Raw genomic sequence first — 6,759 nt, 5'->3', positions numbered from 1 at the left:
TATACCTAATACATGGTCTGAGCATAGGTGACATACATGTACAAGCATTGCATGTCAACGTGATTTTTCTACTCTCACTGAAAAATCCAAGCCTGTGTCTTCATTCTCCTGGAGACTAGTGTAACATGCTGGGGTTTATTACATAGGATCTAGCATTTGATTGTCTGGGTTCAGCTCTAATCTGCACACTCACACACACACACACACACACACACACACACACACACACACACACACCTCTAGCTTGTAGTCCCAATGGAGTTTTAAATGTAATGTCATTAGGCTTAATTAACTTATTCTCTACTGCCTCTGGCATTTGCCTCTTAATTTGGACCCCCATTCTCTTGCTCACCCCCACACCTCAAGTTGTCTCTAGAAACCTCACATGTTCAGTGACAACATCTGTCACTTGAGTAAGGCATCCTCCTATCTCTTCCTTCTCTGCTCTCTGCTGCAGGGGATTGTGGCTGATGGGTGCTATTTTAGCACAGGATAGCCTAGCACAGAGCCGGTGCCTTGTCAGGAATCTCTAGAGAATTGGGATCTGTAAGATACACTCATCGGTGTGTGGGTAGCAAAAGATTCCTTGCAAAGCTGGGTGTGGTGATACAAGCTTGTAATCCCAGAAGGCTGAAGCAGGAAGAGCAAAAGTTCAAGGCCGGCCTGGTTTTTCATAGTGAGTTCCCAGCCAGCTGGAGCTAGCTAAACCTGTGCTCAAAACAAAACAAAAACAGAGACAGAAGCGGGGCGTTGGTGGCGCACGCCTTTAATCCCAGCACTCGGGAGGCAGAGGCAGGCAGATCTCTGTGAGTTCAAGACCAACCTGGGTCTACAAGAGCTGGTCCCAGGACAGCCTCCAAAGCCACAGAGAAACCCAGTCTCGGAAAAAAACCGAAAAAAACAAACAAACAAACAAAAAAACAGAGGAAGATAGAGAAGGGTGTTTCTCTTTGTTACTTTTGAGTTTTGTGTGTGTGTGTGTGTGTGTGTGTGTGTGTGTGTGTGTGTGTGTGTGTGTTGCCTATAGACTCAAGAGGTGTTGGTTCTCCTTGGAACTGAAGTTACAGATGGTTGTGAACCACCTGGTGTAGGTACTGGGATTCAAACTCAAATCCTTTGGAAGAGCAGTATGTACTCTTGGGAACCTGGAGAGTTGGTGGTATGAGATCCAGTCTGAGGGTAGGAGAAGGGCTCAAAAGAGCAGGCAGCACAGCAGTTATGTTGTAGTCATAGTAACAGTCCCACCTGCAGTAGGCAGGCCAAGGCTCTACACAGTCTGTCAGTTCACCTCAGTTCTCACCCTCACCAGCACACCCATCTGACCAATGTCTAGACACTCTGTGGCCCGGACTGGTTGAGACATAAAATTAATCACCATGCCAGGTAATCAGTAAAATACCACTTAATTAACTAGCTAATTTATTAATGAGCAAACTGGGAGTGCTGCTAGTTTGCTTATCACCATAGGTGCAGGTTCCTGCTCATGACTTTGAATTGTCCCTGACTCCTCTCACACCTGTGCAGAAGGTGCCCAGAGAAAAATGAAGGGAATAGTTACAGACATGCAGTCCCATAGCCCCTACCATAGTGCCAGCAGCTGTGTTTTATTTGTTATAAGCCCTGGGAGGCTACCTTGAGCCTTGGTGTCTCTCATGGTCCTCTCTGTACATCACACTAGAGTTCCGTTCTGCAGCCACCTCCCCAGGGCTCAGGTCTGCTTGGATGCAGAGTCAGCTGGACCCCCATCACTACCAGCCCGATCCATAGCACAAAGGAGCTCAGGGTTCTTGTGCTGCACCCAATCCCAACCCCACCCTACCCCTTGCTAATCTACCCTCCCTGGACCCCTATGAAGAGCTGCTTCAACCTAGGCCTTTTGCTCTGCACAGACACTGGATGGAGCAGTCAAAGCCCATGCCAGCAAACCCTCCGCAGCCAGGCTGGTTTTCTAGACACTTGCTGTTTGCATTTGCTCCTGTGCACTCCCTAGGTGAGGACTGGCTTGGTACACATCACAAACAGAGCAATGGCTATCACGAACCATCTCGTCACCTTTGGCTGGTGGCTGACCAGAGAGTGGGTGAGAGCTCTTCTGTGCTCCTTGCTCCTCCGTGCTGGACCAAGGCCAGGCTCTTCCTGGAACTGGTTTGGCCCCTCTCTGGATTCAGGAGTGTCAGGCTCTGAGGTTGCTCCTTTGAGCCCTAAGATGGAGATGAGGTATGTGTTCCTTTGGTGTTTCTGGTTTGTAGCAGAAAGAAGCCGAACCCAGGGCCCTTGGAGCCAAGACCCTTTCTGAACCTCAAGGCTTACATTTACAGTGTCCTTAAGGCTTTGCTGTGTCTGGTTTGTAGCAGAAAGAAGCCAAACCCAGGGGCCCTTGGAGCCGAGACCCTTTCTGAACCTCAAGGCTTACATTTACAGAGGTGGCAAATCTTTGGGCTCCTGTTTAACCTATGTAGGGTAGAGGTGCTAGTGGCATGTAAACAATCCAGCGATAAAAACATCACCGAGTTGGGTATGGTGGTGCATGCCTGTAATCTCAGCACTCAGGAAGCTGAGGCAGGAAGAAGAGACCCTGGGTTAAATACTGAGGTCTAGTTCAGCCTGGGCTACACAGTAAGACTCCAATTCAATGAACAAATACACACACAAATAGAATAAAACAGCAGTAATGTTGCCGTAATAGTTGGTACAAACAGCGAGTGCACAGCACTTCTCTGCACAGGTGCTAAGTGCTCCACATGGCTTGTCTTGCTCAGCTCTCTTGAAAACTTGAGGGAGGAAGTTCTCCATCTCTTGTAGAGACCGGGAAGCACTTGCATCCTCTGGGCTGGTGACTCAGGTTTAAGTGGGCTGACTCCATTGTCACCTTCTCCCCACCCTACCTTCTGGCTTTGATCCCCCCCCCCGTTTTATTTTATTTGTCATTTTGTTTTTCCTGAATCTCACTTTGTATCCCAGGCTAGCCTGGACCTCACTTTGTGGTGATCCTCCTGCCTCAGCCTCAGCCACCATTTTCAGCTGAGAGTAGTGACCATGCCCGGCCCTGAGCTGTCAACTTTTCTGTTGCTGAGAGCCCCTATCCAGATCCTTCCCTTCAGTGCTTCCCCTGACACACCCTCCTAGCCATCCTGCACCATCACATTTGCAACCCCCTGTCCAGGGCTTCTTGCTGGCAGCATCCAACTTACAATGTGGAGTCGAGACAGGAGCTGAGGCTAGGATGATAGTCAAGGACACCACATTCAGGAATCTCTTAACATCAACATTGGGGAAACTTGGATCAGAACAGTTGTGGGGGGAGGGGAAGAGAGAGGGAGAGAAGGTGAGAGAGAACTCGCGCGCGCACACACACACACACACACACACACACACACACAGAGAGAGATTAGAAACCCAGATGGTCTAGACTCTGACTTATTTTACATTAGCAATGTTTCTAAAATTTAGATCTAAACTTCAAAGGAGAAACAGAGATGGGAAAGCACACTAGGGTGGCAGCTAGGGTTATGGTGTATGATGAGAAACCATGAATCACAAAAAACTCTTTATTAAATATATGTCCTGCGAATCTACTGGAGTGTAGATTTCAAATGCCATCATATTGGATTTGTCAAAAGTGTGTCTTTTTACCTGAAAATGGAAAAGAAAACCCTAACATAAAATATATATTTAGTGTTATAAGCACGATACCACAGTTTCTTTGAAATTTCACACATAAGTCAGAAGCAGCAAAATATTAAAAATAGTGTAACAGCCAAGCCTGGTAGTACATACCTATAATTCAACACATGGGCGATGGATCCAGAAGGATCACCAGTTCAAGGCCAGCCTAGACTGCATAAAGATGTCTCAAAAATAACAAACAATGGCTAGGTGGTGGTGGCACATGCCTTTAATTCCAGTATATGGGAGATAGAGGCAGGCAGATCTCTGTGAGTTGGAGGCCAGCCTGGTCTACAGAGTGAGTTCTAGGACAGCCAAGGGCTACATAGAGAGACCCTGCCTCATAAACAAAAACAACCCCCAAACAACAAATGATTATTATCTTTGTTATTGAAAAACAAAATACACATTCTATTGATAGATGTCTTAGTTAGGGTTTCTATTGCTGTGAAGACCAACCATGAGCGTGATAACTCTAATAAAAGATAAATACTTAATTGGGGTAGTTTGCTTACAGTTCAGAGGTTCAGTCCATTATTGTCATGGTGGGAAGCAAGGCAGCGTGCAGGCAGACATGATGCTGGAGAAGTAGTTGAGAGTCACCATGATAGGCAGGCAACAGGAAGTAGGCTGTCTCACTGGGCGTGGCTTGAGAATATATGAGACCTCAAAGTCCACCTCCACAGTGACGTACTTCCTCCAACAAGACCACACCTCTCATTTCAAACCAACGCAACAGGAGATTCTAGACAGAGTTGTAAAAGTCATTTCTCACCAGAACTTGTATTTTTCACACAGGACCTCCCTACATTGCCCATTGCCCAGGCTGGCTTCAAATTCCTAGGCTCAAGTGATCCACCTGCCTCAGCCTCCCTGGCACCATCACTCTAGAGGTGTGCCACTGTGCCTGGATGCTGTGGCATAGCGGCTGGCCTGCAAAGCTCTACTCCATGGCGTTTTCTTTCTTTCCTTCCTTTTTTTTTAAAAAATTTGTTCCCTTGGTCCCCATTTTTGTCTGGTCATCTGGAGCACAACCAGCAGGTGGTAAATGACCATCTTCCCATGGGACAGGATTCTTACAACAGGAAACAGCCTGTGCAGAGTCACGCGCTAGCTTCTAAGATAGTCTGTTGCTGACCTGCTACAGGTCATGCTGGCACTGGGCCTGGGCACACAGTGGCTTATTCATTCCTGTCATAGAAGTAACTTCTCCACTAGCAATTGCAATCCCCCTGTAGAGGACCATTTCCAGACTTCAGGCATTCTGATTGCAGACTCACAGGCAAAATTTCTTTGATCATTTCTGTATATCATATATACAATATTTGTGTATTTTTGCTGAACTGTCTTTGTGACAGTATAAGCCATAGATGGCTTATTTTTATGTGTCCATATATTCTATCTTTTACAGTAGCTGCATGGGGTAGGGCTGCCACCTCTTAGTTTGCATACACAGGGAGACAATATATGTGGAAATTGTAAATTCTTACTGATTTTATGCTAGCATTTTGAGGGGATTTTGATCCTCAAAATATGGATAAAAAACAAACACATCGATCCAGAAGATATGGTGTGTAGAATGTGGTGAGAAACGGTAAAAGATTTTGTAGTGAGTCTTTTTCTGTCCCTCCAGCTTCCAAATAATGACATGGAGACTTATTAGTAATTATGAAAGCTCAGTCTATAGCTTAGTCATGTTTCTAGCTAACTCTTATAACTTAAATCAACCTATTGCTATTCATCTATGTGCTTCCACGTGTCTTGTGGCTTTTACCTCTCCTCCTGATTGCCTTGTTCCCTCTGCATAAGGCTGGTTACCCTGCCTTTCTTCTTCCCTGAGCTCTCTCTGTCCAGAAGTCCTGCCTAACCTCTTCCTGCCTAGCTATTGACCATTTCACTCTTTATTAAACCTATCAGAAAGCACCTTGGCAAAGACACATCCTCACAGTGCACAAAAAGATTATTCCACAACATTTCCCCCTTTTTGTCTAAAACAGAAAGGTTTTTAACTTTAACACAGTAAAACTATATACAAGAAGAACAATTATTAGGTATTGCCTAAATTAAAAGGGAAGATTTTAACTCTAACATAGTAAAACTATTTACAATAGGAATCACATTCACAATGTTCAGTCCATTTGCATTTGGCAATTTAGAGAAAATACTCCATTATCTAGCCCACCTTGGTGTGTTCAAAGGCTTTTTGTTTGTTTGTTTGTTTGTTTGTTGAAACAAGGTTTCTCTGTAGCTTTGGAGGCTGTCCTGGAATTTGCTCTGTAGATCAAGCTGTCCTCGAACTCACAGAGATCTGCCTGTCTCTGCCTTCCAAGTACTGGGATTAAAGGCGTGTGCCACCACCTCCTGGTTTTTGAGTCCAAAGTTTTACATCTAATTTACTTTCTATCATAACTAAGGAAAACTGTAACTATAACTGTCTAGTCTTCAATCCCATCAGAGATCCAAGAAGAGTATAATATTACCTGAGTAAACAGGAAGAACAGAACAAGCAACTTGGAAAACTAGGAAACAACAGAGACATTGGCTGCCTGGACCATCACCACAAGGTTCCTCTATAATGTTGGGCCGTTGATCTTCAGTCTACAAGACTAGAATATCTGACAGATTTTTCCGTGAAGCAGGAATTTTTGAAGGACTGTCCTACCCTGTCTTGGCAAAGTTCATCAGTCACCTTCTTTTGTGTCCTGCTTGTCAAGTTTGTGCAGCAGTCAAAGCAAGGGCAGTTTTTCCCCAGTGGCTAGCTTAACTACAAAGAAAGCAAACTCCATATGGAGGTTCTTCACTACCCATCATCTTCTCTGAAAGAGATTAGTGCTGCCAGGAGCAGACTTGTCTCACTGTTATGAAAAGCCCTATCTTGTTAAAGCATCTTAAATGCCATATTCTATAGGTCTTTGAAGTGTTTGAAGACCATCTAGCTATTTAAAATATATCTATTTGACCCTGAAAACGTATCTAACATGACTGTAAGTTTGATTGTTATAGATGACTAACTACTAACTTGTCTTTCTTTATTATCCTAAATATCTTTCAAGGATTAAAACCTTACATTTTTAAATGAGTTGCATTGGTACA

The sequence above is a fragment of the Cricetulus griseus genome, chromosome 2 (assembly GCF_003668045.3).
Source record: "Cricetulus griseus strain 17A/GY chromosome 2, alternate assembly CriGri-PICRH-1.0, whole genome shotgun sequence".
Lineage (NCBI taxonomy): Eukaryota > Metazoa > Chordata > Mammalia > Rodentia > Cricetidae > Cricetulus > Cricetulus griseus.
This window is presented reverse-complemented; position numbering follows the sequence as displayed.